General features: G+C 40.3%; 1 non-coding gene across 1 annotated transcript; it reads left to right on the top strand.

The window, feature by feature from the left end:
• The first annotated feature begins 1,406 nt into the window (after window positions 1-1,406).
• Window positions 1,407-1,512, top strand: LOC145609818 (small nucleolar RNA R71). The gene has a single exon (XR_014106104.1). It is a non-coding gene; the product is annotated as a small nucleolar RNA R71 (small nucleolar RNA).
• The last annotated feature ends 11,892 nt before the right edge of the window (window positions 1,513-13,404 follow it).

Genomic DNA, 13,404 nt, shown 5'->3' with positions numbered 1-13,404 from the left:
CTCTCTAACCACTCAAAATTTCCTTAAGAAACTTAGCATAGTTTGGCATTTGTTCTATCACATCGGTGAAAGGAAGAGTAAGATGAAGTTGCTTAAGCATCTCGATGAATTTCCCAATTTGCTCATCCAATTTGTGCCTATTATGCTTTTGGGGGTAAGGAAGTCTAGGTTTGTAAACCTCATCTTGCTTCCTCTCTTTCTCCTTAGGCTTATCATTGGAATCCTCACTCATCTTGTTAGGTTCTTCATTCTTATTCCCTTCACTCGGATCGCTCTCCTTTTCACTCTCCTTACTCTTCCTAGGATCACTCTCTTTAAGGACCTTACCATTCCTAGTGGTCATAGCACACATCGGTTCCCTAGAGTCAACTTCTTGTGAGGGTAAAGAAGATGGACTAGCACAATCTCTCAAAGGGTCGGATAGTTGAACAATTTGGTTCTCAAGCTACTTTTCATGAGTAAATAGGTACTCAAACATTTTGTTACAAGACAATGTGAATCCATTCAACTTCTCGGATTGAGCCATCATGAAATTCTCTAGCCTATTCAATTGGGATTGTTGAGCAAAGTAATCATCACCTTGGCTTTGAGTCTTTTGAGTAATTTAGGGTAGGGGTATCTCTTTGAACATCATTTTGAAAATCTCCCCTACTTTGATTACTCCAATTACCCTCACTACCATTTTTGCCGGAATTTTGATTATGGTTACCATAACCTTGGTTATGATCCCCATATTCTTGGCCATGGCTTTGATCATTACAACAAAAGTTATTATGGTTACCACAAAATTCTTGGGTCACATGGTTACCATAACCACTATTTTGGTTTTAATTATCATAGCTCCCATGATTGTGATAATTCCTATTCCCAACATTCTTTTGAGCATTAAATCTAGGTCCAAAATCATTATTATCATCACAATTAACATGCACATGCTCATATCCATCATATCTATCACAAGGAACATTGGGGCAATTAGAAGCAATGTGATCATTCTTTCCACATTATTCACAAACCAAGCATTCTCTTATCATGCAACAAGAAGCAAAAAGAGGGTTAGAGTAGGAAGATGTACATCTCCCCTTAAATTGGGAGGGAAGACTAAAAGCTTGTGAAGGACTCTCGAGCTTGGTCTTGAGAGAATTCACCTCCTTTCCTAACTCCGTGACCAATGTGGACAAATCGTTGACGACATAAGATTGATCGATTGAGCCACTTGTGCTTCCCGATTCCCTCTCTACATCAAGCCAATCCATGTAGTTCCTTACTACATCATCTATTACATCCACAACCGTACCTCTTCTTCCGTTTTGTTCACAATCGGCCCTCCGGCTCCGACACCAAGGCTCGATCTACCTTGAGAGCTCAAACCACCATAGAAAATTTGTTTGACTTGATAGGTTGGAATTCCTTGGTGAGGGCATTCCCTTTAATAGTCCTTGTACCTCTCCCATGCTTCATAGAGATTCTCTCTAGGCAATTGCTTGAAACTATGGATTAAGGCTCTGGCCTCCGCCGTCTTCTTTGTTGGGTAGAAACGGGACAACAAAGCTTTTGTGACTTCATCCCAAGTCCTAAGGGACCTTGGCTTTACCTCCTTGTCCATCCACTCTAAAGCTCTTCCAATGAGAGAGAAGGGAAACAACTTGAGCCTTCTATACTCTTGAGCAACTCCTGCTACCATGATTGTATTACAATACTTCTAAAAATCCTTGAGATGGTTAAGAGGATTTTCACTTTTTGTACAACCATATTGTTTCCTCTCAATCAAGGTGATCATAGCCGGTTTAATTTCAAAATCACCATCCGGGATCAATAATAGAGCAATCCCGCTCTCATACTTGTAAGCACCCGGAGTGCCCAACTCCTTCTATGTCACTCTATAAGCTTCTCCCAAGTTCACTTGCACACAATCTCAAACAAAATTATTAGTAGCACGGCTACAAGTGTAGCCTGAAAGAAAATCTTTTTGTATTTTTCAGATAGATGGAATAGACTCAACAACAATGCATAATCACGACACCATTCCCCGGCAACGGCGCCATTTTGATTGATGGAGATGTGGTAGGTCATTGGGTTATCTCCGCCAAACAATTAAACAAAATTTATACACTCAACTAACCCCTACACAAGTATAGTAGCAAGTCAAGGGTCGAACCCAAAGGAATAGTGACTGAAAGTTTATTGTCTTGCGCCCAGCTATTCAGAAGTCTAAAGTGGGGTTGTAAGCTAAAATTAGAGCTAATGACACAAATAAGTTTGTAGAAAATCGAAGATGATAAACACTGGGGCTAGGATCCACATGCATTCGTAATGGAGATGGTTAATTGGGAGGTCAAATCAACTAAGTCAAGCAATGTGAGGGAAAATCAATCATGCAACCAAAAGAACATATCAAGCTATTCTCCTAGAGGTCTAACTAGCGTCAACTACGATAAACTCTAGCTAGGAAACATCACAAGACACCTCAATCGTGTAAATGCAAGTCACAAATCAATGGTCGGTATCAATGTAAACTTACAATGAAATCTAGTGCAACAATCAAAGTTGGCCAATCTTCAATTAATCACACACATCCACATGATTCATCAACCAAGTTTAATCTCATCATCAACTCCATTAATTATCCCCAATTAACACTAATCCATTACTCATACATGCTTCACCATTACCCTAGCAAGTAAACTACTGACTAATCATAGTTACTAAGATCAAAACACAACTAATAAAACAATTTCATCATCATCATATTAGAATTCTAAAATCAACACAAAAATCAATGAAAAATCAATCAAACTTCAATCAAACATCAAACAATCAACAATCATATGAAAAACAATTGAAATCAACTAAAATCAAACTTATATTGAAATCAAAGATGAGTAATCCTTACAAAACTTGATCAAAGATCAATTGCAATGAAGAAATCTTGAATCATCAACAATACACCATGAATTTCTCTCTCTTCAAACCATAATTTTTCTCTCTACAAAATATGATCAAAGCTCTAATTCTCTCAATAAAAATCTATGAATGAAAATCTAATATGAAAATCTAATCAAAAGTTGTCCAAAAATAGAAGGAAACTACTATATATACAAGGGAGAAGTCGGTTATGACGTCCAAAAATAGACCCACGCCGGTGCGGCCGCACATAGGGGAGAAGAGGAGGTGCACGAGCACAGGCCTAGGGGGGTGCGCCCGCACGCGCCTCCTGTGCGGCCGCACGCGCCACCTGTGCGGCTGCACAGGCCCCTTGTGCGCCTGCACAGGCCCCTTGTGCGCCCGCACCTAGGAGGGTCTTCCTTCCCCTTCTTCGACCTTGATCATCCTAGTGCACACAACTTGGTGATGGTGATGAACATCAAAGTAGGAAGCAAGTTTATGGACATTTTGGTGGGTTTGAGGTATAGATGATGCCCCCACCGCATGCGTGCACCGGTCTTGAAACTTGCCTTTCGAGTTCCTCTAGTCTTGAAGCTCAAAATGGAGATCAAAGTAGGCAGCAAGTTTATGGACATTTTGGTGGGTTTGAGGTATAGATGATGCCCCCACCGCATGCGTGCACCGGTCTTGAAACTTGCCCTTCGAGTTCCTCTAGTCTTGAAGCTCAAAATGCTAGCACAAGGCATCAAATGCAATGATAAATGTTGAAGGGAAGCTCGTAAATCTTTGGATGATCGATCAAAACCTAAAAACAAATGAAAACAAACAAGTAATAGAAAAAACAACAAATAAACAAGAAAATGCACAAAATAAAGAAACTAACTACGAAAAGCACAAAGTAAGGAAATAAAGAGCAAAACTAAGGAAAACTAAGGAAAACTAAGGAAAAGAGCTACAAAATAAAATAAAATTCATCCAATGGGAGTTAGAAAAATTCCCAAAGTTATAAAATAAAAGCAAAGCATGCAACAAAATCAAACTAGAGAGTAACTCCTGAGTAGGCCGACAGAGGACATGAAAATGGGGTCTCTTAGCCAGATCACCAAGGGAATCCACCTTAGGATAACGGATACTCGGCGGCCGCCCCTGATTTTCCACCTAACCGAGAAATAGTCAAGTTGAGCCGTATGGATTGGGTGGATAGGGGGGCAAGCCGGTCGGTGATCCCTTCGTACGAGTTGAGGGGGGAAGGAATTAAAACGGTTCATTTTCTTGTTAAGCTCCCAATCCCTCGTCTATATGAGGTAGAACCTCTGCTTCCAGTCGCGCCATTTAGACGGCTTTTGCATAGTCACCATATACTCTGGCCGGGTGCTCAGAACGAACCACCCATCCGAGTCCGATTCCATCTTCTTCATACTATGCATCGCATAGAAGACGGGAAAATTTGGGGTGAAACCCATCCTAAGGCAGGTGACCAGGTAACCAAAAATGTTGACCCAGCTGTTCGGCGTAAGCTGGATCATGCCTATCTGATATCCGTCCAGCAGCTCCTGGACAAAAGGGTGAAGAGGAAAGCGTAGCCCGACCTCAAGGGCCGCTCTATATACATTAAAACCTCGACGGATCACTTTGCGATTGTCCGAGACAGTGACCGAGTCAGGAGTTCTAGGGACAAAAATGTTATAGCCATTCCCTAGTCTAAGGAATGCCTCCCACTCCTTAAATCTACGATTAAGATGGGCCAAAGTGTCCTGCCCAATGGTGCAAGAGAAAGGGCTACTAAAATCACACTCTTCCTCATCCTCGGCCTCGGCCGCAAGGGTTTCATCCACCTGTTGGCTCTTCAAGCACTAAGGGGGCCTTTCCCTTTAGATAATTACCGACCTAGGACTGTGACTTTCAAATGGAGCGGGTCGGGGGTTCTCACTAGGTTTGGCAATCACTATGCCTATCCTAGGTTTGGCAATCACTATACCGACCCGTTGGCTCTTCTACTTGTAATGTGCATGTCTTTCACATACCAGGGGATATTTAGTTTATTCCTGCTGATGCTGGAGGGATGGTAGACTTTCTAGGATGACTTGAATTGTTCACACTGGACTCTGAGACATGAAAAACTTGCAGGGAGGAACTGCGATTGCTCCCGCTGAAGTCTAAGAAATGTTGAGCTTCCAGGAAGGAATTTCGATTGCTCTTGCTGAAGTCAGAGAAATGACGAGCTTGCAGGGAGGAATTTTGATTGCTCCCGCTAAAGTCTGAGAAATGATGAGCTTGCAGGGAGGAATTTTGTGCTCTACTTATAAGTCTGGTAAGTCTTGTTTCTTATTTTTCTGAGTGTTTTCCTTCTTATGTCTTTTTGCTTTTTTCTCTTTTGCTACCTGATTTTTCAGGTTATGACAAGCTGGATAAGTGCATTCTCGGGCTGAAGAATTACTGGAAGGATCCCCTTACTGCCACTCCTGATAATCCTCCAGAACTTTTTGAGACTTTGGATGTCCATGCTGGTTCTTTAAAGGGTGAGATCCGTTTGGCTCCAAATAATATGAGAGCTGTGTTTGGCACTTTGACTGATGCTTACCGTGCAGGGTCTAGCCGTGATGAGGCTGAGGCTTCATCTTCCACTATTGGGAGTAACCTCGGGGTTTGAGGCTTTTGTGGCGCAGGTTGCTTCTTCTTCTGAAAAGTGTCTTGCTGCGGCTTTCGTCCAGGTGGCACTTTAGCCCGCCGTGGTAAATGAACCACTGAATCAAGCTTCTTGTTGGGGTTTGGTGAGTTCGACTCACCGCGGAAACAACCCCGACCCAAGAACCACTCACAATTAATAAAACCATAAAGCTTAATAAAAACACAAAAGGGTAAAACCGGAATTTACCTTCGAAGCGTGCTTTGCCCTCCCACACAGGCTCGTACTTGAAAGCTCAAACTCCGATAATACGCGAGCCTCCAACGGTATCCACCCAAAAAGGACGAACACCAACTCTTTAGGTCCGCTACCTTGGAGTTAGCAAGGTTCGACCAAAACCCAAGTGTTAATGGAGTTTAAGATTTCATGCCAAAATGCAATGCTCTTTCTAACTCCTACTCAAGCACTTTTCTCCAAATCCCAAGATTGGTATTTATGGTGGAAAGTATGAGTGGGAATTTCTATCCCATCAATGTGGGATCATGAAATTCCACAAATTAATTTAAAGTTAAAATAAAAATAAAAATGCAAACTAATAATAAATCTTCAAGTGGCACTATCATATGAAAAGGGTGGTGAGGACCACATGGAGAGTAGGGGACCATACTTGCTCCCCACTGATAACTTGTTATTTGGTATGCTTTTAGGGTACTTTTGAACCTTGTTTTCGTGATTATTAGACTTTAAAGTTCATTATTTATCCTATTTTTATACAAATATTGTACCATCCATAATTCACGGGTTGGTTGTGTTTTTAATGTAATGTAGCTATTTTTAGCACTATATATGGATGTGATCAATCATGAGTGAACAAGAAGAAGGGCAAGCTTGGTTGATAGAGCAATAGAGGAAGAAGGATGAGTGCCTTAAAGAGAAATGAAAAGCTTTTGGAAAGCCTTGAAGGGTTGTTTGCACAAGGGTCAACTTCAACTAACAATGACTTTTATTCCAATCAACATTTTGAAGTGATTCAAATTGGAGATTAAATATCATCTCAAGAGCTTTCCAACGACTGGTCACATGCCTTATTCCGATGAGTAACGAAGAAGTTATGACCTTCCGAAAATAAGCTATTTCGCTAGAAAAGGGCTGCACGTCTGTGCCAATAAGTGGCACGTCCGTGCAAGTCCATGCACATCCGGGCCAAATGAAGCACGTCCGTGCAAGGTCAGGCAGTAGCTACTGCTCGTATTTTAACAAGTCTGCACGTCCGTGCAACCTTTGGCACGTCCGTGCCGACCTGTAGATGGGTTGTTTTTCTCGTTTTCTCCGTCCTTTCTATTTGGGGTAATATAAATACCTTCTTAGCTCCGATTGTAAAAAAAAAAGAGCTTCTTAGTGTAATTTTAGCTTAGGTTAGGATTTGTAGAGAGACAAACTCTCATTTTCTAGAGAGAGAAAGTGGGAAAAACTTGTTGAAAGCTTGGAATATGAAGAATTGAAGGAAGGAGACTTGAAGATTTGATTATTTCTTGCAATATCAATGAGAATTTCTTGCTCCCTCTCTTATTTTATTGCTTTAATTACTTATTTTTTCATATTTTCTAGTTTAATTACTCGTTTATGTTAATTTAGTGTTTGAATTCATGCTCTTAGTTGTGAATTCCTTAGCTTTGCAATTTACAATGTTTTGTGAGTAGTTTATTTACTTGAGATGGTTGAAACCATTGATGAATTCATAAATACTTGTTTGCATGTGTTGATTTAGCTAATCTGGGATGTTAATTAGTTTAGCTTAAGTGATTTCATTGTTAGTTCTTGTAAGTGGCCATTGCTAGAACTATTTATCTAAGCTTTCTTAACTAAGGATTGAGAGATGAACTTGAGTTAGCTCCATTATGCTTAATTGACTTGAAATGCCATGAGAATAGGAATTTCCAGTCAAGTGAATGTTTATGTCAACGTGATTATGCTTTAACACTTGCTTTATGCTTTATAACCACGAGAGTAGGTTGTATTCATGATTCAAGTAATCCCTCTAGCTTGAGAGAGTAGTTGGGTGCCTTAGATGACCTCCCCTAATTTATCTCCAAATGCTATGTTTTGTATGTTAAATTGTAGTTTGTGAATGACTTAATTGGTGGATACCTTCCCAAGATCATTTTTATATTATTGTTTGTAGTTTTTCTTTATAACTCAAAACCCGAAAAGACTTGTCTTAGCTTATCACAAATCGATATTTGTTAGTGATCCCCTTCGTCCTTGTGGTATCGACCCTTACTTTCCCTTTCTACCCATTAGAGCGACCAAGTTAGTTTTTTATCTTTGGTAGGCTCGACGACGGCCTATCAAATTTTGGTGTCATTGCTGGGAACTTTGGTTGACATTGGCTAAGTATTGATTAGTTTAGTCTAGGTCTTTGTATTTTTTTTTCTCTTTTTCTTTATCTTTTTTTTAATTTTATTTCGGGGTTTCTTCCATTGAAATAAATGGCAATTTTTTCCCTTCCCCAATATGAGAATGAAACATTTTGGAGATATTTCGATAGGGTTAATGATTATATTGGTTATAACTATGGTCATAGACTTTTGAAGGTGGATATTTGTGAAGTAATTTTTGAAGGTTTAAATGATGAAATGCGAGTTGTTGTTGAATCCATGTCTGAAGGTCAATATATGTCTAAAGATACCTATGATTGGGTGATGGGAAGGAGAACGGTAGGTCGTTGGGTTACCACCCCACCCAATCAAACAAAATTTGTAACTTAACAAACCCCTATTTAGTGTAGTGGTAAGTCAAGGTTGAACCCAAAGGAATGGAGGTCGAATGCACAATGTCTAAGTCAAGCTATTTCGAAATCAAGTAAAAGGGGTTTATGAAGGAAACTAGATCTAGAGCTAAATGATGCAAGAACTTATATGAAATCAATCTAAAGACACTAGGGCAATGGATCCACATGTAATCGTAATGGAAAATGGTAATTTGGGAGGTCAAACCGACTAAGTCAAGTGATATGAAGGAAAATTATCATGTATCCAAAAGAGCATACCAAGATGGTTCACCTAGAGGTCTAACTAGCGTCAACTACGCTAAACACTACCTAGGGAACGTCACAAAGCACCTCAATCGTGAAATTGCAAGTTACTAATCAATGGTCCGTATCATAGCAAGCTCACAATGCAATCTAGTGCAATAATCAAAGATGGCCAAACCTCAATTAATCACACACATGCACATGAATTATCAACCAAATTTAATCATATCATCAACTCCATCAATTATCCCCAAATTACTCTATCCATCATTCAAACATGCTTCACCATTTCCCTAGCTAGAAAACTACTCACTAGCCATAGGAATCAAGATCAAAACTACAACAATCATCAATTTCATCATCAACATAATTGAAATCAAAGATTAAACCAACAATCTATCAAAATGAATCAAAAATCAATTAAATTACAATCAATCATCAATAACATGGAAAACAAATGAAATCAACTAGAATCAAACTTGTATTGAAATCAAGAAGAAGATCCTTACAAAACTTTGATCTAAAGATCAAATACAATGAGGAATTCTTGAGCAATCACCAAAAATCATGAGTTTCTCTCTCTAAAGTTCTTGAGTTTCTCTCTCTAAAATTCACCCTAAAACTAACTATCCCAAAATCAATCTAAAAACTTCCTGCTAAAAATAGGTAGAAATAACTATATATACAAAGAGGAGGTCGGTATTGACGCCCAAAAATAGACCCTCGTAGGTGCGGGCGCTCGGAGGAGGGAGAATGGTGCGCACGGGGCACACCCAGATTGGTGCGCCTGCACGCACCAGGTGTGCGGCCGCACTCGACCAATGTGCGGCCTCACACCACCTTGGTGCGCCCGCACATATCTGGGTCTTTCCCCCTTCTTCTCTTCGTCCTAGCTCAAGCGGTGCACACGTCCTAGATGATGATGATGGAGGACAAAGTAGGCAGAAACTTTCTTGAATTTCTTGAAAAGTATAAGCCATGAAGAAGGCATATACAAAGCCTTGAAGCTTGCCTCTTGGATCCACCCTTGACTTGAAGCTTCTTGCACCATCTTTAGGCATGAAAACAATGAAAGCTCATAGAGAGGAAGCTCGGGAATTCTTGGACAATCAATTACCACCTACAAATAAATGACAAAAAGCAAGTAAAAGAGAAAAATAACAAGTAAACTAGAAAAAGCATGAAATAGAGAAACTAACTACAAAAAGCATAAAATGAAGAAAACAAGAATAAAACTAAGGAAAACTAAAGAAAAGGGAGATAAAATGAAATAGAAATCATCCAAAAAGGAACCAAATGAGTGCCATAAATGTCACTCATCAAATTCCCCCAAGCTAAACTTTTGCTCGTCCTCGAGCAAAACAAAGCAAGAAAGAATGAGGATGAAAATTTTATTGAAAACGAAAAAGAAAGACTCAAGATAAGAATATACACTAAAACTCACTGTCGTAGGAATCACGGTTGTTTTTAGCTACAACAAGCCCTTTAAACCCCAAAGTCGCCTATGAGGACGAGTGAGGTCTCGTAAGGGTATCCTAAGAGTTTGACCCATAACTCTCCACCAAACATCAATGAGGCAAACCATAAAAAGAAAGGAAAATAAAATGAAAGTAAACCTTTGCGAAATAAACTAACATAAAGACTATAATGCAAATGAATGACAATCTTTCTCAAGTAGTTAAGGTATGCACGTTTCAAGATATCCAAGGTTGATTGAAACATAGGGTATGCTAGGCATAGGAACTAGTTTTGAAAGGAATGGTGTCCTTCGAACAAGTGTACTATTCCGTTAGCGGGTTCAGAATTATTAGAAAGCTAATATATTCAGTAAGGTCAAGTGATCGGAATGCCTGGGTGGAGGCCGCTTCCGATCAGTAATATTAATGGATAATTAATGTTACAGCTTAATCTTGACTGAACCCTTCGGGTCACACCCAAGCATTCAACAAACCGAAACGACGAATTAATTCAGAAGGAATTAATGAGTCGACCGAGTAATATTTATTTAGACGTCGGAAATTCGAGCTTAGAGCGTCGAAACCGATCGTCGGAAGTCAAGTCGAAAAATAGTGAAAGACGAGACGAGAAATAGTAACAAATCAACAAAAGACCAAAATACCCCTAGCATCGGAATGCCCAAGCAAACCGAGTGCTAAGGGCGTATAGCCTAGCATGGTGGCTAGCATGCGCACCAAGCCGAGCCTAGGCTGGCTGGTGCGTGCTAGCGCACTCATGCTAGCATCGCAAGGCTAGGCACTGCCTAGTGCGTGCTAGCATGCTAGGCGCAGCCTTGTTCGCGCAATGGCTAGCAAGCCATGCCGCAACAAGCTGCTGGAGCTAGCACGCTAGGCGCGCCAGCTCGCCACAGCTAGCAGCAGCATGGCTAGGCCATTGCTTGCTGCCTAGCAGCGCTGGCCAAGGCACAAGGCCAGCAGCAGCAGCCCGCACAAGCATGCTGGGCGTGCTGGCCAGCAGCGGCTTGCAGCCCGCATGCGATTGCTGGGCTTGCTGGGCTTGCTAGGCGTGGCTGCCACGGACAGCAGCACATGGCAGCCCACCTTGGCTGCCTTGGTGCCCAAGGGTGGGTGCCATGTGGCTTGTGGTCCTTGAGTGTGTGGGGAGTGAGGTGGCCGGTTATGGGAGAGGGAGTGGGGAGCAAGTTTGGTCCCCCCCTTCTCCAAGTGGTCCTCACCTAACCACTCACATGAGCTTGCCACTTGTTGATTTATTACTAGCTTGATTATTGATTTTATTTTAGCTTTAAAATAAAATGGAAAAATCATACTATCCCACATTGATGGGAGAGTAAATGATACTCCCATCATTTCCTATAAATACCCAAGTATGGGCATTGGGAAAGATGCTTGAGTAAGAGTTTGAAAAGGCATCACAATTAGTGAAAACCTTTGAACACAATATAATTACTCGGGTTTTGTTGGTCGGGTCTTGCTAACCCCAAGACATTGGACCTAGTCGGTTTTGTTGGTGCGGGTGGACTTCGTTGGAGGTCTCCGTGCGAGCGGGACTTGAAGCTTTCAAGTAAGAGCTCATTTGGAGCGAAGCACGCGTCAAAGGTAATTAGCTTATCTTAATCTTGTGATTAATTTAATTATGTTTATGGTTTTATTTATTGCGAGTACGGTCTTGGTTTTGGGTTTGTTTCCGCGGTGAGTCGGACTCACCAAACCCCAACAGCGGTATCGGAGCCTCGCTCGTTTATTTTTAAAATCATAATTTTTTTTTTTCAAGGTGTCATTATGGCTTATTTTTCTGGTTTTAAGTTGCTAATTAGATTAGTAACTCGTTTTTCAAATTTTACCTCGTATTAGAGCTATCTTCAGCTCCCGAACCCAGATTTCGACCCAAAAATAGTGAATTTTGGGTGGAAAAGGTGTTCTGGAAATGGTTTTACCCTTATAGGGCTCGGTTTTTAGCCAGAAAACGACCAGAAATGCATTTTTCGAGGGATTTTTCGTTTTGACGAAAATTTTTAAGTCTTTCTAACCTTGAAAATTGATTGCATATTTATGGTGGTTATGTAAATGGTTCTTTCCTTATTTTATATGCAATTTTAGACCACTTTAAGCATGCTTACTTGGTAGTAATTGGTGCTTGAAAGTTTGGTTTTATTTTTTCACATAATTGCAAATTAATTGCATTAAGTGTGAAATAGTTGTTCTTTGTTGCTTCCAAGTATTAAAGATTCAATCTTTACTTATGATAAGTGATTGAAACTTTGAGTTACTAAATTCCATGAATTTTGGTTAAACTTTGTTGATTTAATCATTTTTAGTTGATTGGAATCATAAAGTTTAAAACTTGTGATAGAAATTGGTTTATCTTCATATTGGAAGATATAATTTTTCATGGAGTCACAAGTATTAAAGTTGGAGTCTTTATTGAACTTTTGTTCATTTTTCCAACTCCCTTTTATTTTGTCAAAATCTCAAGATTAATTTAAAGTGATTAAATTAATAGTGAGAAATGCCCTAATTTATTTTGTTACACCATGTTAAACCAATTTTATTAATGAATGATTCTTGGAAATAAATTTGGTTAATTGCTTTGGATGAATTATTTAAGTTGGACTTGTTATTTTTCATTTTTCCTCAAAATTGATTCTAAAATTAATTTAGAATTGATTTATAATGTCACACACAAAATTCGATAATTTTCGAAGCATTAGCACGCAACACGAGGCCTAAAAGCCCCGAGCTAGCTCTCGGCCAGCTGGGCTGCTCACGCAACCCATATGTGGCTGCCGAGGTTGCTGGGTGCTTCGTTCTTAGGTGCGTGGTGCTGTGCGTCTGTGTGTGCGAGGAAGGGCGTGGGCTGCTGCTCGCTGCCAGCCACATAGCGCACCAGCCAGCAGCAAGCAGCAGCATGGCGCAGCAGCAGCATAGTGCTGTGCGCGCTGTGCGTGCTGCTACGCTTGGCTTGGCTGGGCGTGGCGTGTGCGAGCACAAGCAGCCCATGGGCATGCTTGGTGTTGCGGGGGTGCGAATGGGTATGTTACGAGCTTGTTGTTCGGTAAGTACGATCCCATAAATGGCACAATAACCCCGGGTTATTAAGGCGATGCTATTTTAAAGTTAATTTTAGCGTTGCTTAATATGTAAATAAGGGTAATTTTGGGTTCCAAGTCTTAATGCTAGGCACTTAGACTTTATGGAATACGTAATTTTGCTTATATTGTCGTTTTAATCATTTTAATTATTTTGTTTATTTAATTAAAATTTTGGAGGCTAGGCCTCGGGTTTTTGAGCGACATTTGCAAAATTAATTTTGACAAATATTTGGGTTCACCGACTTAATTAATTGGATTAGTTAAGATTGGATGCGGAATTTAGTGGGAGCG

Source organism: Chenopodium album, chromosome 23 (assembly GCF_948465745.1).
Source record: "Chenopodium album chromosome 23, dcCheAlbu1.1, whole genome shotgun sequence".
NCBI lineage: Eukaryota > Viridiplantae > Streptophyta > Magnoliopsida > Caryophyllales > Amaranthaceae > Chenopodium > Chenopodium album.
This window is presented reverse-complemented; position numbering and strand designations above follow the sequence as displayed.